The 25,430-nt window shown below is 38.1% G+C and overlaps 1 long non-coding RNA gene across 1 annotated transcript; it reads left to right on the top strand.

The window, feature by feature from the left end:
* The first annotated feature begins 12,384 nt into the window (after positions 1 to 12,384).
* On the top strand, positions 12,385 to 22,237 carry LOC123732108 (uncharacterized). Its single transcript, XR_006762964.1, has 3 exons — positions 12,385 to 12,436; positions 20,471 to 20,575; positions 22,172 to 22,237. It is a non-coding gene; the product is annotated as an uncharacterized lncRNA (long non-coding RNA).
* Positions 22,238 to 25,430: the final 3,193 nt, after the last annotated feature.

Here is a 25,430-nt window from a genome sequence, read left to right as displayed (position 1 = left end):
ATGTGGTATCCTACACTGCCCTGTCTGTAAAGGTATGTGGTATCCTACACTGCCCTGTCTGTAAAGGTATGTGGTATCCTACACTGCCCTGTCTGTAAAGGTATGTGGTATCCTACACTGCCCTGTCTGTAAAGGTATGTGGTATCCTACACTGCCCTGTCTGTAAAGGTATGTGGTATCCTACACTGCCCTGTCTGTAAAGGTATGTGGTATCCTACACTGCCGTATCTGTAAAGGTATGTGGTATCCTACACTGCCCTGTCTGTAAAGGTATGTGGTATCCTACACTGCCCTGTCTGTAAAGGTATGTGGTATCCTACACTGCCCTGTCTGTAAAGGTATGTGGTATCCTACACTGCCCTGTCTGTAAAGGTATGTGGTATCCTACACTGCCCTGTCTGTAAAGGTATGTGGTATCCTACACTGCCCTGTCTGTAAAGGTATGTGGTATCCTAAACTGCCCTGTCTGTAAAGGTATGTGGTATCCTACACTACCCTGTCTGTAAAGGTAAGTGGTATCCTACACTGCCCTGTCTGTAAAGGTATGTGGTATCCTACACTGCCCTGTCTGTAAAGGTATGTGGTATCCTACACTGCCCTGTCTGTAAAGGTATGTGGTATCCTACACTGCCCTGTCTGTAAAGGTATGTGGTATCCTAAACTGCCCTGTCTGTAAAGGTATGTGGTATCCTACACTGCCCTGTCTGTAAAGGTAAGTGGTATCCTACACTGCCCTGTCTGTAAAGGTATGTGGTATCCTACACTGCCCTGTCTGTAAAGGTATGTGGTATCCTACACTGCCCTGTCTGTAAAGGTATGTGGTATCCTACACTGCCCTGTCTGTAAAGGGGCTTTGAAAAGCAAAGACACTGAAGTGGTTCAGGAAGTGGAACATGAGTGCTACATTCAGCCATTGGATGAAGATGAACATTCAGAGACATTTGTGTTTTATGACTTTGAGAGTAATCAGCAACCAGGGGTTTATCTACCAATTGTTGTATCCACCATGACTTTCAAGGGTGAAAAGTGGTCAGCAGACAGACTCAACTGTGCTAACATTTATATAACCTCGGTAATAAAACACTGTGCTCTACTCTGTCTGAAACATTTATAAAACCCCCAGTACTAAAACACTGTGCTCTACTCTGTCTAAAACATTTATAAACCCCCAGTACTAAAACACTGTGCTCTACTCTGTCTAAAACATTTATAAACCCCTGCTACTAAAACACTGTGCTCTACTCTGTCTAAAACATTTATAAACCCTGCTACTAAAACACTGTGCACTACTCTGTCTAAAACATTTATAAACCCCAAGTACTAAAACACTGTGCTCTACTCTTTCTAAAACATTTATAAAACCCCAGTACTAAAACACTGTGCTCTACTCTTTCTAAAACATGTATAAAACCCTGCTACTAAAACACTGTGCTCTACTCTGTCTAAAACATTTATAAAACCTCGGTACTAAAACACTGTACTCTACTCTGTCTAAAACATTTATAAACCCCCAGTACTAAAACACTGTGCTCTACTCTGTCTAAAACATTTATAAACCCCCAGTACTAAAACACTGTGCTCTACTCTTTCTAAAACATTTATAAACCCCCGGTACTAAAACACTGTGCTCTACTCTGTCTAAAACATTTATAAAACCCCAGTACTAAAACACTGTGCTCTACTCTGTCTAAAACATTTATAAACCCCCAGTACTAAAACACTGTGCTCTACTCTGTCTAAAACATTTATAAAACCCCAGTACTAAAACACTGTGCTCTACTCTGTCTAAAACATTTATAAACCCCCAGTACTAAAACACTGTGCTCTACTCTTTCTAAAACATTTATAAACCCCCGGTACTAAAACACTGTGCTCTACTCTGTCCAATACATTTATAAACCCCCGCTACTAAAACACTGTGCTCTACTCTGTCTAAAACATTTATAAAACCCTGCTACTAAAACACTGTGCTCTACTCTGTCTAAAACATTTATAAAACCTCGGTACTAAAACACTGTGCTCTACTCTGTCTAAAACATTTATAAACCCCCAGTACTAAAACACTGTGCTCTACTCTGTCTAAAACATTTATAAAACCCCGGTACTAAAACACTGTGCTCTACTCTGTCTAAAACATTTATAAACCCCCGGTACTAAAACACTGTGCTCTACTCTGTCTAAAACATTTATAAACCCCCAGTACTAAAACACTGTGCTCTACTCTTTCTAAAACATTTATAAACCCCCGGTACTAAAACACTGTGCTCTACTCTGTCTAAAACATTTATAAACCCCCGGTACTAAAACACTGTGCTCTACTCTGTCTAAAACATTTATAAACCCTGCTACTAAAACACTGTGCTCTACTCTGTCTAAAACATTTATAAAACCCCGGTACTAAAACACTGTGCTCTACTCTGTCTAAAACATTTATAAACCCCCAGTACTAAAACACTGTGCTCTACTCTGTCTAAAACATTTATAAAACCCCAGTACTAAAACACTGTGCTCTACTCTGTCTAAAACATTTATAAACCCCTGCTACTAAAACACTGTGCTCTACTCTGTCTAAAACATTTATAAAAACCCCAGTACTAAAACACTGTGCACTACTCTGTCTAAAACATTTATAAACCCCCAGTACTAAAACACTGTGCTCTACTCGGTCTAAAACATTTATAAATCCCTGCTACTGAAACACTGCTCAACTCTGTCTAAAACATTTATAAACCCCCAGTACTAAAACACTGTGCTCTACTCTGTCTAAAACATTTATAAAACCTCGGCCTAAGCCCACAGTCCCTTGATCGGCCACTTGAGAAAGGCGATAATGTGTTTCAGCCTGGGGCTGGGATGACGACATTCTGTTTTTTCCCGGGCTCTGAGAGCCTATGGAAGACGTGGGAAGTGTCACGTTAGAGCAGAGATGCTTTGTAAAAGATAGAGATGGCAAAGAAGTTCCAGAAATGGTCAGACAGGCCACTTCCTGTAAAGGAATCTCTCAGGTTTTGACCTGCCATTTGAGTTCTGTTATACTCACAGACACCATTCAAACAGTTGTAGAAACTTTGGAGTGTTTTCTATCCAAAGCCAATAATTATATGCATATTCTAGTTACTGGGCAGGAGTAGTAACCAGATTAAATCGGGTACGTTTTTTATCCAGCCGTGAAAATACTGCCCCCTAGCCATAACAGGTTAAATTAAAATAACTGGGTAATCCATTACCCACCGGGTCAACATAGTATAATACATAGTGGATAGAGATGGTGATTGTGTACCTAAAGTGGAGTCTAAAGTGGAGTTTTACTATCATTTTACCATAAGTAAATGCAATATTTTGGTTCTGATCCGTTTTAATCTCATCCTGAATGTTTTCAAAATATTTCTTGCTTACAGGTACATCGTGTAACTTCTCATAGTTAACAGTGATTCCGTCCCCATCCTTTCCATCTATATGAACTGTTCTCAGAACTGGTACATTACTGTCTCCTACACTTTGATAGGATATGATGTCAGTATACACCAACATGTTGTTGAACCCTGCATGTAGATCCACAGGGTATGTTGTTGAACCCTGCATGTATATCCACAGGGTATGTTGTTGAACCCTGCATGTATATCCACAGGGTATGTTGTTGAACCCTGCATGTATATCCACAGGGTATGTTGTTAAACCCTGCATGTATATCCACAGGGTATGTTGTTAAACCCTGCATGTATATCCACAGGGTATGTTGTTGAACCCTGCATGTATATCAAAAATGAATTATAAATAAATATATACATATAATATAATAATATATATATAATAAATTACCACTGGTCTGTATAGCTAGCTCATCATCCCCAACATGTAGGATAAATTACCACTGGTCTGTATAGCTAGCTAATCATCCCCAACATGTAGGATAAATTACCACTGGTCTGTATAGCTAGCTAATCATCCCCAACATGTAGGATACATTACCACTGGTCTGTATAGCTAGCTCATCACCCCCAACATGCAGGATACATTACCACTGGTCTGTATAGCTAGCTAATCATCCCCAACATGTAGGATAAATTACCACTGGTCTGTATAGCTAGCTTATCATCCCCAACATGCAGGATACATTACCACTGGTCTGTATAGCTAGCTCATCACCCCCAACATGTAGGATACATTACCACTGGTCTGTATAGCTAGCTCATCACCCCCAACATGCAGGATACATTACCACTGGTCTGTATAGCTAGCTCATCACCCCCAACATGCAGGATACATTACCACTGGTCTGTATAGCTCGCTCATCACCCCCAACATGCAGGATACATTACCACTGGTCTGTATAGCTAGCTCATCACCCCCAACATGTAGGATAAATTACCACTGGTCTGTATAGCTAGCTAATCACCCCCAACATGTAGGATAAATTACCACTGGTCTGTATAGCTAGCCCTGTGATTTGTACATAGTTACAGGCGATATTTGGGTTCTATTCAAATTTAGAAAACCATTTTTTGGAGCATCATATATTGATGATTTAAACTCTTTATACTCCCTTTCTCTATGTTTTAGCCTGTGTCCTACTTCTGATGTAAAGGTCGTCACGGGCGTGTCAGTACTTAACAAATCCATGTTTTATTTCTTTCTTCTTTAGAGTTTTCTGGGGTTTATCTCTCTTGAGGTTTCTTGTCGCTTGTAGTGTTGACAGGACAAGTCTAACACTTACTTATACTCAGGCAGACCTACCCCGGAAACGTATTTTTCATTCTGCAGATGGTCACAAGCTCACTACACAGCAGCTCCATAAGTTCACTACACACATTATTCAAACAGTTCAAATGCAGGCCTCCCCCATTCACTACAAAAATTCCCAACTGTTCCCAAGATCACCACACATCAATTATCAGGCCATTACTTTTTATTGCAAACATTTGCTTTACTGCTGCACTATCGTGTTACATAAGCACACCCTAAATAGCATGAGGACATCTGGACAGGATGGCCTTGAAAGGGCATAAACATAAGACACATAAATAGATCATCAATCACTTTCTGACACATAGCGTCTATTATATTCTCTCTCTAGCTTTTAAATAATTTATTTTCAATCTTTCTTACCATTATCTGGGTACTTGCATTTCAATGCTAGTTAACCCATCATTTTTCTGTGGGATTGTACCATGTTTATTCTGGTGATAACTGGGATCGCTGGCTGTCTCATGGAGTGTGTGAGGGTGTCATGGTCGGGATGGCCTGAACTCAGAGCCTGATAGAATACCAAGGAAAACACCAGTAACTTACAGCAAATTTGACCCTCCATTTTCCCTGAAACAGAAGGTAATTAACCAGGACACTTTGTCCCCAGATATAACAGAAGATAATTGAACCAGGACACTTTGTCCCCAGATATAACAGAAGATAATTGAACCAGGACACTTTGTCCCCAGATATAACAGAAGATAATTGAACCAGGACACTTTGTCCCCAGATATAACAGAAGATAATTGAACCAGGACACTTTGTCCCCAGATATAACAGAAGATAATTGAACCAGGACACTTTGTCCCCAGATATAACAGAAGATAATTGAACCAGGACACTTTGTCCCCAGATATAACAGAAGATAATTGAACCAGGACACTTTGTCCCCAGATATAACAGAAGATAATTGAAGCAGGACACTTTGTCCCCAGATATAACAGAAGATAATTGAACCAGGACACTTTGTCCCCAGATATAACAGAAGATAATTTAACCAGGACACTTTGTCCCCAGATAAAACAGAAGATAATTGAACCAGGACACTTTGTCCCCAGATATAACAGAAGATAATTGAACCAGGACAATTTGTCCCCAGATATAACAGATACTAAGGCTGGTTTCAGTCTGAACTCATCTCTGACCAAATGTTTAGCAGCAGTTTGGAACTGTACAGCAGAATAGCTGTGTACATAATCCTAATAATATGGACAACATTTAAACACTTAAACATTATCTTATTTTAGGGTGTGGTCAGATAGACTAGTGGTTAGAGTGTTCTTTAAGCCATCAAGGTAAAAATCTGTCGGTGCCCTTAATTTAAGGAAGGCACTTACACCTAATTTGCTCCAGGGGCGCCATACTACTATGGTTGACCCTGTAAAACAACACATTTCACTGCATCTATCATACTACTATGGCTGACCCTGGAAAACAACACATTTCACTGCACCAATCCGCTGTCTGTGACAATAAAACATTTTAAAAGCTAGCTAACATAGAAAATGACAGCATTGATTATTTTTAAATTACAACAGTAAATTTAACAATGCTGTTTATAAATATTGTTGACATTCATCCAAGGACAGTTTGACTTGCATTACACTCTCACTGCAGAAAAATATTCTCATGAAATCACATTTCATTTCTAGTTAGAGAAAAGGATTCCTGTAAACACGGCCTGCTACAAGCAGGAAACAAGTTATGGACGAAACAGAAAAATGTGACATATCTGTTTGATAGTTACCCTGAATGATGAATGTGTGAACTATCTTGTCATCTTTTGGCTAACCACAATGGAACATTCGGACATGAACTGGCAGAACAGGTTTCAGCAAAGTATGGAGTCATTGTTTTCAGGAAGGTGCAACCATGGAGATAGGAGAGACAGGAGGCAGACTAAGGTACAAGGGAAGCCAACTACTGCCCTACAAAGACAAACAGCATCTACACAAACAGCCACCTGAACTACTGCCCTACAAAGACAAACAGCATCTACACAAACAGCCACCTGAACTACTGTCCTACAAAGACAAACAGCATCTACACAAACAGCCACCTGAACTACTGTCCTACAAAGACAAACAGCATCTACACAAACAGCGAACTACTGTCCTACAAAGACAAACAGCATCTACACAAACAGCCACCTGAACTACTGTCCTAGAAAGACAAACAGCATCTACACACACAGCCACCTGAACTACTGCCCTACAAAGACAAACAGCATCTACACAAACAGCCACCTGAACTACTGCCCTACAAAGACAAACAGCATCTACACACACAGCCACCTGAACTACTGCCCTACAAAGACAAACAGCATCTACACAAACAGCCACCTGAACTACTGCCCTAGAAAAGACAAACAGCATCTACACAAACAGCCACCTGAACTACTGCCCTAGAAAAGACAAACAGCATCTACACAAACAGCCACCTGAACTACTGCCCTAGAAAAGACAAGGAGCAGTCTACACAAACAGCCACCTGAACTACTGTCCTACAAATACAAACAGCATCTACACAAACAGCCACCTGAACTACTGTCCTACAAAGACAAACAGCATCTACACAAACAGCCACCTGAACTACTGTCCTACAAAGACAAACAGCATCTACACAAACAGCCACCTGAACTACTGTCCTACAAAGACAAACAGCATCTACACAAACAGCCACCTGAACTACTGCCCTACAAAGACAAACAGCATCTACACAAACAGCCACCTGAACTACTGTCCTACAAAGACAAACAGCATCTACACAAACAGCCACCTGAACTACTGCCCTACAAAGACAAACAGCATCTACACAAACAGCCACCTGAACTACTGTCCTACAAAGACAAACAGCATCTACACAAACAGCCACCTGAACTACTGTCCTAGAAAGACAAACAGCATCTACACACACAGCCACCTGAACTACTGCCCTACAAAGACAAACAGCATCTACACAAACAGCCACCTGAACTACTGCCCTACAAAGACAAACAGCATCTACACACACAGCCACCTGAACTACTGCCCTACAAAGACAAACAGCATCTACACAAACAGCCACCTGAACTACTGCCCTAGAAAAGACAAACAGCATCTACACAAACAGCCACCTGAACTACTGCCCTAGAAAAGACAAACAGCATCTACACAAACAGCCACCTGAACTACTGCCCTAGAAAAGACAAGGAGCAGTCTACACAAACAGCCACCTGAACTACTGTCCTACAAATACAAACAGCATCTACACAAACAGCCACCTGAACTACTGTCCTACAAAGACAAACAGCATCTACACAAACAGCCACCTGAACTACTGTCCTACAAAGACAAACAGCATCTACACAAACAGCCACCTGAACTACTGTCCTACAAAGACAAACAGCATCTACACAAACAGCCACCTGAACTACTGCCCTACAAAGACAAACAGCATCTACACAAACAGCCACCTGAACTACTGTCCTACAAAGACAAACAGCATCTACACAAACAGCCACCTGAACTACTGCCCTACAAAGACAAACAGCATCTACACAAACAGCCACCTGAACTACTGTCCTACAAAGACAAACAGCATCTACACAAACAGCCACCTGAACTACTGTCCTACAAAGACAAACAGCATCTACACAAACAGTGAATCTGAGAAAAATGGCTTTAAAGTTGTTGTTTTTTAGTCCATGCATATCAACCATGACCACTGATCTGACCTATGACCCTTAAAATGCTGATACTGCACTCTGCCTTTGTAGGACCTTAAACAGCTGTCTGGGTAAGGAAAAAGCAAAGTGCAGCATCTAGAAATCTAAAGGTGTTGATCCAGCTTTCTGGTTGTTTTCTGTTTGATGGAAACAGTTTGAGAGTTCTAACTACATTCCAACTGTATTTAATGGTGTTATGTAGTTGTGTTGTCATGTTGTGAATGTTGTATTGTAGTAACCCTCAACTGTATTTAATGGTGTTATGTAGTTGTGTTGTCATGTTGTGAATGTTGTATTGTAGTAACCAACTGTATTTAATGGTGTTATGTAGTTGTGTTGTCATGTTGTGAATGTTGTATTGTAGTAACCAACTGTATTTAATGGTGTTATGTAGTTGTGTTGTCATGTTGTGAATGTTGTATTGTAGTAACCAACTGTATTTAATGGTGTTATGTAGTTGTGTTGTCATGTTGTGAATGTTGTATTGTAGTAACCAACTGTATTTAATGGTGTTGTGTAGTTGTGTTGTCATGTTGTGAATGTTGTATTGTAGTAACCAACTGTATTTAATGGTGTTATGTAGTTGTGTTGTCATGTTGTGAATGTTGTATTGTAGTAACCAACTGTATTTAATGGTGTTATATAGTTGTGTTGTCATGTTGTGAATGTTGTATTGTAGTAACCCTCAACTGTATTTAATGGTGTTATGTAGTTGTGTTGTCATGTTGTGAATGTTGTATTGTAATAACCAACTGTATTTAATGGTGTTATGTAGTTGTGTTGTCATGTTGTGAATGTTGTATTGTAGTAACCCTCAACTGTATTTAATAGTGTTATGTAGTTGTGTTGTCATGTTGTGAATGTTGTATTGTAGTAACCAACTGTATTTAATGGTGTTATGTAGTTGTGTTGTCATGTTGTGAATGTTGTATTGTAGTAACCAACTGTATTTAATGGTGTTATGTAGTTGTGTTGTCATGTTGTGAATGTTGTATTGTAGTAATGCTCAACTGTATTTAATGGTGTTGTGTAGTTGTGTTGCCATGTTGTGAATGTTGTATTGTAGTAACCCTCAACTGTATTTAAAGGTGTTATGTAGTTGTGTTGTCATGTTGTGAATGTTGTATTGTAGTAATCCTCAACTGTATTTAATGGTGTTGTGTAGTTGTGTTGTCATGTTGTGAATGTTGTATTGTAGTAACCAACTGTATTTAATGGTGTTATGTAGTTGTGTTGTCATGTTGTGAATGTTGTATTGTAGTAACCAACTGTATTTAATGGTGTTATGTAGTTGTGTTGTCATGTTGTGAATGTTGTATTGTGGTAACCAACTGTATTTAATGGTGTTATGTAGTTGTGTTGTCATGTTGTGAATGTTGTATTGTGGTAACCAACTGTATTTAATGGTGTTATGTAGTTGTGTTGTCATGTTGTGAATGTTGAATTGTAGTAACCAACTGTATTTAATGGTGTTATGTAGTTGTGTTGTCATGTTGTGAATGTTGTATTGTAGTAACCAACTGTATTTAATGGTGTTATGTAGTTGTGTTGTCATGTTGTGAATGTTGTATTGTAGTAACCAACTGTATTTAATGGTGTTATGTAGTTGTGTTGTCATGTTGTGAATGTTGTATTGTAATAACCAACTGTATTTAATGGTGTTATGTAGTTGTGTTGTCATGTTGTGAATGTTGTATTGTAGTAACCAACTGTATTTAATGGTGTTATGTAGTTGTGTTGTGATGTTGTGAATGTTGTATTGTAGTAACCAACTGTATTTAATGGTGTTATGTAGTTGTGTTGTCATGTTGTGAATGTTGTATTGTAGTAACCCTCAACTGTATTTAAAGGTGTTATGTAGTTGTGTTGTCATGTTGTGAATGTTGTATTGTAGTAACCAACTGTATTTAATGGTGTTATGTAGTTGTGTTGTCATGTTGTGAATGTTGTATTGTAGTAACCAACTGTATTTAATGGTGTTATGTAGTTGTGTTGTCATGTTGTGAATGTTGTATTGTAGTAACCAACTGTATTTAATGGTGTTATGTAGTTGTGTTGTCATGTTGTGAATGTTGTATTGTAGTAACCAACTGTATTTAATGGTGTTATGTAGTTGTGTTGTCATGTTGTGAATGTTGTATTGTAGTAATCCTCAACTGTATTTAATGGTGTTGTGTAGTTGTGTTGTCATGTTGTGAATGTTGTATTGTAGTAACCCTCAACTGTATTTAATGGTGTTGTGTAGTTGTGTTGTCATGTTGTGAATGTTGTATTGTAGTAACCCTCAACTGTATTTAATGGTGTTATGTAGTTGTGTTGTCATGTTGTGAATGTTGTATTGTAGTAACCAACTGTATTTAATGGTGTTATGTAGTTGTGTTGTCATGTTGTGAATGTTGTATTGTAGTAACCAACTGTATTTAATGGTGTTATGTAGTTGTGTTGTCATGTTGTGAATGTTGTATTGTGGTAACCAACTGTATTTAATGGTGTTATGTAGTTGTGTTGTCATGTTGTGAATGTTGTATTGTAGTAACCCTCAACTGTATTTAATGGTGTTATGTAGTTGTGTTGTCATGTTGTGAATGTTGTATTGTAATAACCAACTGTATTTAATGGTGTTATGTAGTTGTGTGGTCATGTTGTGAATGTTGTATTGTAGTAACCAACTGTATTTAATGGTGTTATGTAGTTGTGTTGTCATGTTGTGAATGTTGTATTGTAATAACCAACTGTATTTAATGGTGATATGTAGTTGTGTTGTCATGTTGTGAATGTTGTATTGTAGTAATCCTCAACTGTATTTAATGGTGTTGTGTAGTTGTGTTGTCACGTTGTGAATGTTGTATTGTAGTAACCAACTGTATTTAATGGTGTTATGTAGTTGTGTTGTCATGTTGTGAATGTTGTATTGTAGTAACCAACTGTATTTAATGGTGTTATGTAGTTGTGTTGTCATGTTGTGAATGTTGTATTGTAGTAACCCTCAACTGTATTTAATGGTGTTATGTAGTTGTGTTGTGATGTTGTGAATGTTGTATTGTAGTAATCCTCAACTGTATTTAATGGTGTTGTGTAGTTGTGTTGTCATGTTGTGAATGTTGTATTGTAGTAACCCTCAACTGTATTTAATGGTGTTATGTAGTTGTGTTGTGATGTTGTGAATGTTGTATTGTAGTAACCCTCAACTGTATTTAATGGTGTTATGTAGTTGTGTTGTGATGTTGTGAATGTTGTATTGTAGTAATCCTCAACTGTATTTAATGGTGTTGTGTAGTTGTGTTGTCATGTTGTGAATGTTGTATTGTAGTAACCAATTGTATTTAATGGTGTTATGTAGTTGTGTTGTCATGTTGTGAATGTTGTATTGTAGTAACCAACTGTATTTAATGGTGTTATGTAGTTGTGTTGTCATGTTGTGAATGTTGTATTGTAGTAGGCCTAACCCCCCACCAACAGAGACAGCAACAGACGACACAGAGAAAGTGATGGAGAGAGGCAGAGGATGGGAGTGTACAGTAGACTGGGATTCTAATTACTGCACTGCGCGCGTGTGTGTGTGTGTGTGTGTGTGTGTGTGTGTGTGTGTGTGTGTGTGTGTGTGTGTGTGTGTGTGTGTGTGTGTGTGTGTGTGTGTGTGTGTGTGTGTGTGTGTGTGTGAGAGAGAGAGAGGGTGTTTTGGTACTGTAGGATTCTTTAATCAATGTGGCTCATTGGACAGGTCAGAGTCTCAACACAATTGAAAACTTACCATCAATAAAACACCAAATGATGTAATTTCTTGTGGAAGAATGGTGTTACATCTCTCCAATAGAGTTCCAGACAGTTGTAGAATGTTTGCCAAGGCTCATTGTAAGAGCTGTAAAGAGAGAGGACTCGGAGAGAGAACAGGTAGAACCTGATATGTAAATGAGCAGAGCAAACGAAAGTAACTTTCGACGACCGAATGATCATTCAGACTCTGTTTCTATTGAGAGATAAAAGGTAAGACGACGATTGTCATGTGTATTAATATAGTTGATGATATTGTAATGTGTATTAATATAGTTGATGATATTGTCATGTGTATTAATATAGTTGATGATATTGTCATGTGTATTAATATAGTTGATGATATTGTTATGTGTATTCATATAGTTGGTGATATTGTTGTGTGTATTAATATAGTTGATGATATTGTTATGTGTATTAATATAGTTGATGATATTGTTGTGTGTATTCATATAGTTGGTGATATTGTTATGTGTATTAATATAGTTGATGATATTGTTATGTGTATTAATATAGTTGATGATATTGTTATGTGTATTCATATAGTTGGTGATATTGTTATGTGTATTAATATAGTTGATGATATTGTTATGTGTATTAATATAGTTGATGGTATTGTTATGTGTATTAATATAGTTGATGATATTGTTGTGTGTATTCATATAGTTAATTATATTTTTGGTGGACAGTGTTATAATAGTCCTACTCTCCTTAAAATGTTTTGGATATAAATTAGATGCGTGGGGTGAATTCGTTCTGTGCCCATCTGTGTGCCCCAGGGTGATCGCTCCTACACTATCTACAATCTAAAAGGGTTCTTTGGCTGTCCCCATAGGAGAACCCTTTGTAGAACCCTTTTTTTGGTACTAGGTAGAACCCTTTTGGGTTCCATGAAGAACCCTTTCCACAGAGGGTTTTACACTGAAGCCAGAAGGGTTCTACCTGGAACCCCAAATAATCTCCTATGGGGACAGACGGAGGACCCGTTTGGAACCCTTTATTCTAAGAGTGTACTGGATCATAGGTCTATAGACAAGTCTTCTCAAAACATTTTAAAAACATTTTGTGGAAAGCCAAACAATAACTTACACTTCCTCAAAACAGGTTGTGTGTATTCATTAGTGCCGACCGTAGCAAAACGTTTGGCAACAGAAACCGTTTAGGTCACATTGTACAGTGTTTGGAGTAAACTGTTTATGCATCATTTTAGAACTGTTGGCTGTGGAGTAAACTAATGAATACAACCCAGTTTGTAGCCAACAACTCGGCTGTTTATACCTGATGCTGAAACCTGAACATAGCCTGGGGGTATACTAATATGCAAGCTAGATATTCTGGTTTTCTAAAGCTAGCCAGCTTCAGTTATCTTCACATTCCATCTCAGGCCTCACCCATCAGAATATACAGAGTGCTAGTCATCAGGAAGCTGCTCTCTCAGCAGAACAGAAAATATCTCAATGACTTGACATGTTCTGGTTGTGAATTCAGGCTACAAGGTGACAATCCTGTCAGGGATTATTGTAAAGTGTGTAGATAAATTAAATGTATGGTGTAATGTTAGTATAGTGAATGACAGTAAAACACTCCTAACAGTCTACTACAACTGAGACAGGTTGGTGTAATGTTAGTATAGTGAATGACAGTAAAACACTCCTAACAGTCTACTACTACTGAGACAGGTTGGTGTCAGTTTAATCAGACAAAATGGAGCTGACTGGATGTGGTCAAGTCAAATTCAATGTATCAATATTCAGATATTATACTTCTACATTTAACATTTCATATGATAATGTAATTGTATCATAGTTCCTCTATAGTGTAGTGATCCTCTACATTTCATATGATAATGTAATTGTATAATAGTTCCTCTATAGTGTAGTGATCCTCTACATTTCATATGATAATGTAATTGTATCATAGTTCCTCTATAGTGTAGTGATCCTCTACATTTCATATGATAATGTAATTGTATCATAGTTCCTCTATAGTGTAGTGATCCTCTACATTTCATATGATAATGTAATTGTATTATAGTTCCTCTATAGTGTAGTGATCCTCTACATTTCATATGATAATGTAATTGTATCATAGTTCCTCTATAGTGTAGTGAGCCTCTACATTTCATATGATAATGTAATTGTATCATAGTTCCTCTATAGTGTAGTGATCCTCTACATTTCATATGATAATGTAATTGTATCATAGTTCCTCTATAGTGTAGTGATTCTCTACATTTCATATGATAATGTAATTGAGCCACTTCACAATTCCAACTAAGTGACCCAATTGGTGCCAATGGCGCGATGCGTAGGTTGTTGGCCTTTTACATGTGAGACCTGGGTTCACTTCCCTGCCCAGCTGTTTGCTACATTGGTGTCAGAAGTGGTATGGTGTCTGTGAGGTCATCAGAATGGACCGGATGTGTGAGGGGTCTGAGTAGTCGAAGCACGGGACTAATTAACACTGATACTGGGTTAACCCTATTAATACTGACACTGGGTTAACCCTATTGATATTGATACTGGGTTAACACTATTGATACTGATACTGGGTTAACACTATTGATATTGATACTGGGTTAACCCTATTGATACTGATACTGGGTTAACCCTATTGATACTGATACTGGGTTAACCCTATTAATACTGACACTGGGTTAACCCTATTGATATTGATACTGGGTTAACACTATTGATACTGATACTGGGTTAACACTATTGATATTGATACTGGGTTAACCCTATTGATACTGATACTGGGTTAACCCTATTGATACTGATACTGGGTTAACACTATTGATACTGATACTGGGTTAACACTATTGATATTGATACTGGGTTAACCCTATTGATACTGATACTGGGTTAACACTATTAATAATGATACTGGGTTAACACTATTGATACTGATACTGGGTTAACCCTATTGATACTGATATTGGGTTAACACTATTGATATTGATACTGGGTTAACACTATTTATACTGATACTGGGTTAACCCTATTGATACTGATACTGGGTTAACACTATTAATACTGATACTGGGTTAACCCTATTGATACTGATACTGGGTTAACACTATTGATATTGATACTGGGTTAACCCTATTAATACTGATACTGGGTTAACCCTATTTATACTGATACTGGGTTAACCCTACTGATACTAGGTTAACCCTATTGATACTGATACTGGGTTGACACTATTGATATTGATACTGGGTTAACCCTATTGATATTGATACTGGGTTAACCCTATTGATATTGATACTGGGTTAACCCTATTTATACTGATAATGGGTTAACCCTACTGATACTGGGTTAACCCTATTGATACTGATACTGGGTTGACACTATTGATATTGATACTGGGTTAACACTATTGATCCTGATACTGGGTTAACCCTATTGATACTGATACTGGGTTAACCCTATTAATACTGATACTGGGTTAACCCTATTGATACTGATACTGGGTTAACACTACTGATACTGATACTGGGTTAACAGTATTGATACTGATACTGGGTTAACCCTATTGATACTGATACTGGGTTAACCCTATTGATACTGATACTGGGTTAACCCTATTAATACTGATACTGGGTTAACACTATTGATACTGATACTGGGTTAACCCTATTTATACTGATACTGGGTTAACACTGTTGATACTGATACTGGGTTAACCCTATTGATACTGATACTGGGTTAACACTATTTATACTGATACTGGGTTAACACTATTAATACTGATTCTGGGTTAACAATATTGATACTGATACTGGGTACTGATACTGATAACCCTATTGATACTGATACTGGGTTAACCCTATTGATACTGATACTGGGTTAACACTATTTATACTGATACTGGGTTAACCCTATTGATACTGATACTGGGTTAACCCTATTGATACTGATACTGGGTTAACACTATTTATACTGATACTGGGTTAACCCTATTGATACTGATACTGGGTTAACCCTATTGATACTGATACTGGGTTAACCATATTGATACTGATACTGGGTTAACCCTATTGATACTGATACTGGGTTAACACTATTAATACTGATACTGGGTTAACCCTATTGATACTGATACTGGGTTAACACTATTGATATTGATACTGGGTTAACCCTATTAATACTGATACTGGGTTAACCCTATTTATACTGATACTGGGTTAACCCTACTGATACTGGGTTAACCCTATTGATACTGATACTGGGTTGACACTATTGATATTGATACTGGGTTAACACTATTGATCCTGATCCTGGGTTAACCCTATTGATACTGATACTGGGTTAACCCTATTAATACTGATACTGGGTTAACAATATTGATACTGATACTGGGTACTGATACTGATAACCCTATTGATACTGATACTGGGTTAACACTATTTATACTGATTCTGGGTTAACCCTATTGATACTGATACTGGGTTAACCCTATTGATACTGATACTGGGTTAACACTATTTATACTGATACTGGGTTAATCCTATTGATACTGATACTGGGTTAACCCTATTGATACTGATACTGGGTTAACACTATTAATACTGATACTGGGTTAACCCTATTGATACTGATACTGGGTTAACCCTATTGATACTGATACTGGGTTAACCATATTGATACTGATACTGGGTTAACCCTATTGATACTGATACTGGGTTAACACTATTAATACTGATACTGGGTTAACCCTATTGATACTGATACTGGGTTAACACTATTGATATTGATACTGGGTTAACCCTATTAATACTGATACTGGGTTAACCCTATTTATACTGATACTGGGTTAACCCTACTGATACTGGGTTAACCCTATTGATACTGATACTGGGTTGACACTATTGATATTGATACTGGGTTAACACTATTGATCCTGATCCTGGGTTAACCCTATTGATACTGATACTGGGTTAACCCTATTAATACTGATACTGGGTTAACCCTATTGATACTGATACTGGGTTAACACTACTGATACTGATACTGGGTTAACAGTATTGATACTGATACTGGGTTAACCCTATTGATACTGATACCGGGTTAACACTATTGATACTGATACTGGGTTAACCCTATTAATACTGATACTGGGTTAACACTATTGATACTGATACTGGGTTAACCCTATTTATACTGATACTGGGTTAACACTGTTGATACTGATACTGGGTTAACCCTATTGATACTGATACTGGGTTAACACTATTTATACTGATACTGGGTTAACACTATTAATACTGATTCTGGGTTAACAATATTGATACTGATACTGGGTACTGATACTGATAACCCTATTGATACTGATACTGGGTTAACACTATTTATACTGATTCTGGGTTAACCCTATTGATACTGATACTGGGTTAACCCTATTGATACTGATACTGGGTTAACACTATTTATACTGATACTGGGTTAACCCTATTGATACCGATACTGGGTTAACCCTATTGATACTGATACTGGGTTAACACTATTGATACTGATACTGGGTTAACCCTATTGATACTGATACTGGGTTAACCCTATTTATACTGATACTGGGTTAACACTGTTGATACTGATACTGGGTTAACCCTATCGATACTGATACTGGGTTAACACTATTTATACTGATACTGGGTTAACACTATTAATACTGATTCTGGGTTAACAATATTGATACTGATACTGGTACTGATACTGATAACCCTATTGATACTGATACTGGGTTAACACTATTTATACTGATTCTGGGTTAACCCTATTGATACTGATACTGGGTTAACCCTATTGATACTGATACTGGGTTAACACTATTTATACTGATACTGGGTTAACCCTATTGATACTGATACTGGGTTAACCCTATTGATACTGATACTGGGTTAACACTATTGATACTGATACAGGGTTAACCCTATTGATACTAATACTGGGTTAACCCTATTGATACTGATACTGGGTTAACCATATTGATACTGATACTGGGTTAACCCTATTGATACTGATACTGGGTTAACACTATTAATACTGATACTGGGTTAACCCTATTGATACTGATACTGGGTTAACACTATTGATATTGATACTGGGTTAACCCTATTAATACTGATACTGGGTTAACCCTATTTATTCTGATACTGGGTTAACCCTACTGATACTGGGTTAACCCTATTGATACTGATACTGGGTTGACACTATTGATATTGATACTGGGTTAACACTATTGATCCTGATACTGGGTTAACCCTATTGATACTGATACTGGGTTAACCCTATTGATACTGATACTGGGTTAACACTATTGATACTGATACTGGGTTAACCCTATTGATACTGATACTGGGTTAACCCTATTGATACTGATACTGGGTTAACACTACTGATACTGATACTGGGTTAACAGTATTGATACTCATACTAGGTTAACCCTATTGATACTGATACTGGGTTAACCCTATTGATACTGATACTGGGTTAACACTATTGATACTCGATACTGGGTTAACCCTATTAATACTGATACTGGGTTAACACTATTGATACTGATACTGGGTTAACCCTATTTATACTGACACTGGGTTAACACTGTTGATACTGATACTGGGTTAACCCTATTGATACTGATACTGGGTTAACACTATTTATACTGATACTGGGTTAACACTATTAATACTGATTCTGGGTTAGCAATATTGATACTGATACTGGGTACTGATACTGATAACCCTATTGATACTGATACTGGGTTAACCCTATTGATACTGATACTGGGTTAACCCTATTGATACTGATACTGGGTTAACCATATTGATACTGATACTGGGTTAACACTATTGATACTGATACTGGGTTAACCCTATTGATACTGATACTGGGTTAACCCTATTGATACTGATACTGGGTTAACCCTACTTGGGGCGGCAGGTAGCTGCGCTCCAACGCTCTAGTGGTTAGTTAGAGCGTTGGATTAGTAACTGAAAGGCTGCAAGATCAAATCCCTGAGCTGACAAGGTAAAAATCGGTTGTTTACCCCTGAACAAGGCAGTTAACCCACTGTTCCTAAGCCATCATTGAAAATAAGAATTTGTTCTTAACTGACTTGCCTAGTAAAATAAATAAATAAATACTGGGTTAACCCTATTTGTGCGATGCATAGGGTGTTTTCCTTGTTCACCAGCGACCTGGGTTCACTGCCCTGCACCACTGTTTGCTACAATATTAATATCATAGACTATCTGTTAAACGAAGAGACACCACAATATGAGTGAAAGGATTTCAGGATAATATCAGTGAGTGTTGATTTAGAGTTGTCTTCTGGGTTCATCCTTGTAGCTGCCTTTATCAACAGGGTGAAATGTAACAAATGACATCAGAGTTGGGAGGTAACCAGGTCCCTGTTTAAATCACCATGACAACCATTTCATTATTTCTCCAGAGCAGCAAGGGAATCTAGAGACTCAACCTTTGTAGAATCACAATCACCTTTATTCACAATGTACATTTGCACGTACATATGTAGGATCTTAATTTGAGCCAGTTTACTACAGCAGGAAAATATTCCTGCAGCAACAGAAAAATGTGAATTATTATGTGAATTATAATTAATGGACATTTTTGTAGGGTTTACTACATTTTTCGTAAGGAAAACTCAAGTCTGAAATATCTAAGTGGAAATTACAAACTTCAGAAGCCTTTTTAAACCTCAAATACACTACAAGTTTTACATTTCCTGCATTGCTTGAAAGTTCTTCTGCAGTGGGGGGTGATCAAATTAAGATCCTACATCTGTACACATAATTGTACATGGGGATATGTATGGGGTATATAACATCCAATCACAGAGGTTTACATCAGCTGACAGTTGCAATGTTATTGCTAATAACTCAAACTGCCCTTTTCAGATAAAGACATAAACTCTGTACAGATGTAGGATCTTAATTTGATCACCCTGTTGCAGAAAAAACTAAACTTGTAGTGTATTTGAGTGTAATTAAACTTTAGAAAAGGTTTCTGAAGATGATAAATTCCACTTTTCCATTTTAAAACTGTTCATTAATTATAATCCACACAATAATTCAAATGTCCTGTTTCTGCAGGATTATTTTTCTGGTGTAGCAAACTGGCTCAAATTAAGATCCAACATCTGCAGCAATATACCCCTCTCTAATGTATATGACTATATCAGGATTCACTTTTGTCCATTTGACATCTTGTATTTACTGTTGTTTAGGCTGGTTGAATGAGTTGGCTGTGAAAGCTACTTCATCTGCAAGAAAACAGGCGGCTGCACCAGTGACTGTCAGAAGTTTTGTGATTTCCTCATATGAACGTGAAAGTAAGTGTGTAGTCTACGCAGTTACAAAAATGGCTGTTGAAACTGTGGCACATATTTCTCGGTAACATTGAATAAATGTGTTGGTATGTAGGAAAGACGGTCAGACTCTCGTACTGTTGGTCTAGACTACCTACAAACTATTATAAGGCTATGATCACTTATCATGCCGACAAACCTGATGGTCTCTGTGAACTGATCTGAACAGGTTTAGGCTGGTCATCTATGATATGTAGGTTATATACAGTACATTCTCTGTCCTGCTACTGGTAGGACTATAACATTATGTTGATCTGAATAGGTTTAGACTGGTCATCTATGATATGCAGGTTATATACAGTACATTCTCTGTCCTGCTACTGGTAGGACTATAACATTATGTTGATCTGAACAGGTTTAGGCTGGTCATCTATGATATGTAGGTTATATACAGTACATTCTCTGTCCTGCTACTGGTAGGACTATAACATTATGTTGATCTGAACAGGTTTAGACTGGTCATCTATGATATGTAGGCTATAGCCGAGGTATAGACCTTGATCTGCATGTCACTAACAAACTGCTATTATACATTATAACCTAGTCTACTTTACATAATATAACATCTCTCACTTGATGCAAAAAAACCTTTCTGAATGGATCAACAATTTCCTCCTCGGATCAATCATGTCCGTTTTAGCCCTTCTGTCTACATTCTCAGATACGTTTAGAAAAGAACAGATTGAAAGACAATAAATAGTCAACTGTTAGTGAATACAAATACGAGTGAGACATGGCCTTGTGTTGCTGCACTGTCTATAACTACCTTAACAAACAGTGACTTATTATTATTATTATTATTATTATTATTGTTATTATTATTATTACTATTATTATTATTATTATGGTTGCTGTACTGTCTATAACTACCTTAACAAACAGTGACTTATTATTATTACTATTATTATTATTATTGTTGTTGTTCTGTCTATAACTACCTTAACAAACAGTGACTTATTATTATTATTATTATTATTATTATTGTTGCTGTTCTGTCTATAACTACCTTAACAAACAGTGACTTATTATTATTATTATTATTATTATTATTATTGTTATTGTTGTTGTTCTGTCTAGAACTACCTTAACAAACAGTAAATTATTATTATTATTATTATTATTATTATTATTATTGTTATTGTTCTGTCTAGAACTACCTTAACAAACAGTGACTTATTATTATTATTGACGGTTACCATGGAGATGAAATGTCACAACAACATGTTCATGTGATGCTTTAAATCACCTGACTGTTTCTATGTATCTGTTAGTAAATGTTTTATTTCTCTAAGAGATAATGAATACATGAGAACAATTAACAGTCAAGAACTAGTTGTTACTGTGTTAACCACAACCAACATGCTGGATCTCTGTTTAGTTGTCACTGTGTTATCCACAACCAACATGCTGGATCTCTGTTTAGTTGTCACTGTCTTAACCACAACCAACATGTTGGATCTCTGTTTAGTTGTCACTGTGTTAACCACAACCAACATGCTGGATCTCTGTTTAGTTGTCACTGTGTTAACCACAACCAACATGCTGGATCTCTGTTTACAGGGGTCAGTGCTCTAAAATGAGTCTCTCTGGGGAGAGAGAGGAGGGGGGCCCTGACTCTAAAATGATTCTCTCTGGGGAGAGAGAGGAGGGGGGCCCTGCCTCTAAAATTAGTCTCTCTGGGGAGAGAGAGGAGGGGGGCCCTGACTCTAAAATGAGTCTCTCTGGGGAGAGAGAGGAGGGGGGCCCTGCCTCTAAAATGAGTCTCTCTGGGGAGAGAGAGGAGGGGGGCCCTGTCTCTAAAATGCATCTCTCTGGGGGACATAACACCAAAGCTAAGAGGTGAGATAACAATTTTATGAATAATTCATTAAGTTTATTTCCTAAATAAATAGCTATCTTAAGGTGAATGCTCTTACTGTAAATCTCTCTGGATAAGAGCATCTGCCAAATCAGGGGTTCTCAATCTGGGGTCTCCAGAGGTACTGCAGGGGTTCTGCGGCACCCTGACTGTACTCTTTAACCCTCCCGGTTAGTAAATTTACCTCAACATTTTACCTTTAAATTCAATTTACCTCCACATGCCCCTGGCTTGCTCGAGAAGGCAGAGCAGGTGGATGCTGGTTGATGAGTTAGAGAATGAACGTACTGGGAAAATATATTTTTCTCGACCAGAGGTGACTGAATTAATGTTCAGACTTATTGTTAATCGTTATGTTAATGAAGTGTAAAACATGAGCATAAAAACAGGTAATAATAAACATGAATCATCATTATATTACTTCACAGTAATCTGTTCAATGCTTTTTCAGTCTCTCCTCTTGCGTTAGCAGTGTGGAAAGGGACAGAAAGAAGCGCGGGGAGTGGTGGTGTATCCAGGGAGAAAACTAAACTTATCTTCTGAAATATCATTTGTGGTCTTATGCTGCCATCGATTGGAATTATTTAGCAACTGAAGTAGTACTGAATAATGTGTAATTCCTTACTAAAGTAGTAATTACTCAGAATTGCAAAATAAAAAAAATTCAGGTTCATTTTACCACTTACAACCATAAAATAACCATTCATAGCATAACAAACAATGAAACTGACATCAACCAAAAATACCATACATTTAGTTCATTATTCAAAAAAATAAACTACTTATTTAGATGGGTGACATTATCTGCCAAAGTAACAGCCCTGTAGACAAAGAAGAGCTCTCCAGTAGGTACCAAAACATTCAATGGCCATTTTCTCAAAAGTGAGGTTACAAGTTAATCAACATTCAAAGCAGAATTACTTTCCCATTGTTCCTCAACCATACCCTCTCCGCTGTGCAATCCGGTTTCCCAGCTAGTCACGGGTGCACCTGAGCCACGCTCAAGGTACTAAACGATATCATAACCGCCATTGATAAAAGACAGTTCTGTGCAGCCGTCTTCATTGACCTGGCCAAGGCTTTCGTCTCTGTCAATCACCGTATTCTTATCGGCAGACTCAACAGCCTTGGTTTCTCAAATGGCAGCCTCGCCTGGTTCACCAACTACTTCTCAGATAGAGTTCAGTGTGTCAAATCAGGAGGGCCTGTGGTCCGGACCTCTGGCAGTGTCTATGGGGGTACCACAGGGTTCAATTTTCGGGCCGACACTTTTCTCTGTATATATCAAAGATGTTGCTCTTGCTGCGGGTGATTCCCTGATCCACCTCTACGCAGACGACACCATACTGCATACATCTGGCCCTTCTCTGGACATTGTGTTAACAAATCTCCAAACGAGCTTCAATGCTATACAACACTCATTCCGTGGCCTCCAACTGCTCTTAAACGCTAGTAAAACTAAATGCATGCTTTTCAACCGATCTCTGCCCGCACCCGCCCGTCAGCATCACTACTCTGGACGGTTTTAACTTAGAATATGTGGACAACTACAAATACCTAGGTGTCTGGCTGGACTGTAAACTCTCCTTCCAGACTCATATTAAGCATCTCCAATCCAAAATTAAATCTAGAATCGGCATCCTATTTCGCAAAAACCTCCCTTCACTCACGCTGCCAAACATACCCTTGTAAAACTGACCATCCTACTGATCCTCGACTTCGGCGATGTCATTTACAAAATAGCCTCCAACACTCTACTCAGAAAACTGGATGCAGTCTATCACAGTGCCATCTGTTTTGTCACCAAAGCCCCATATACCACCCACAAACTGCGACATGTATGCTCTCGTCGGCTGGCCCTCACTACATATTCGTTGCCAGGCCCACTGGCTCCAGATCATCTATAAGTCTTTGCTAGGTAAAGCTCCGCATTATCTCAGCTCACTGGTCACCATAGCAACACCCACCCATAGCACGCACTCCAGCAGGTATATCTCACTGGTCATCCCCAAAGCCAACACCTTTTTGGCCGCCTTTCCTTCCAGTTCTCTGCTTCCAATGACTGGAACGAATTGCAAAAATCGCTGAAGTTGGAGACTTCACTAACTTTAAGCATCAGCTATCTGAGCAGCTTACCGATCACTGCAGCTGTACACAGCCCATGTCACGAGCGGAATGAACAGTTTAAGGAGTGAGTCAAACGCAGGAGACTGAGGTCCGTTGGAACAATCTTAATTTAATAAATCCACGGGTAAGTTTCACATACGGCTGGGAGCATAACAGTCAGAAAAATGGACAAAAAGAAGCTCCGTTCAAAAGGCAGACGGGCGCAGCCCGGCAACCCTAATGCCTAGATAATAAAAGTAACATCACACGTAACAACGAACAATCCCGCACAAAATCCTAGCTAAACACAGACAGACTAAATAACCCCCACTAATGACAAAACACAAAACAGGTGCAAACAAAACCCAGACATAACTAATAGACACTGAAACACAGATCGGTGGCAGCTAGTAGGCCGGCGACGACGATCGCCGAGCGCCGCTCGACCGAGGAGAGGCGCCCCCTTCTGTGGATGTTGTGACAGCCCATCTGTAAATAGCCCATCCAATCAACCTACCTCATCCCCATACTGTTTTTATTTACTTTTTTGATCTTTTGCACACCAGTATTTCTACTTGCACATCATCATCTGCACATCTATCACTCCAGTGTTAATTTGCTAAATTGTAATTACTTCGCTATCATGGCCTATTTGTTGCCTTACCTCCTCATGCCATTTGCACACAGTGTATATAGACTTTTCTATTGTGTTATTGACTGTATGTCTGTTTTACTCCATGTGTAACTCTGTGGTGTTGTTTGTTTTGCACTGCTTTGCTTTATCTTGGCCAGGTCGCAGTTGTAAATGAGAACTTGTTCTCAACTGGCCTACCTGGTTAAATAAAGGTGAAATAA

This window comes from Salmo salar, unplaced genomic scaffold (assembly GCF_905237065.1).
Source record: "Salmo salar unplaced genomic scaffold, Ssal_v3.1, whole genome shotgun sequence".
NCBI lineage: Eukaryota > Metazoa > Chordata > Actinopteri > Salmoniformes > Salmonidae > Salmo > Salmo salar.
The sequence above is the reverse complement of the archived record's forward strand: the minus strand, read 5'-3'. Positions and strand labels throughout refer to the sequence as shown.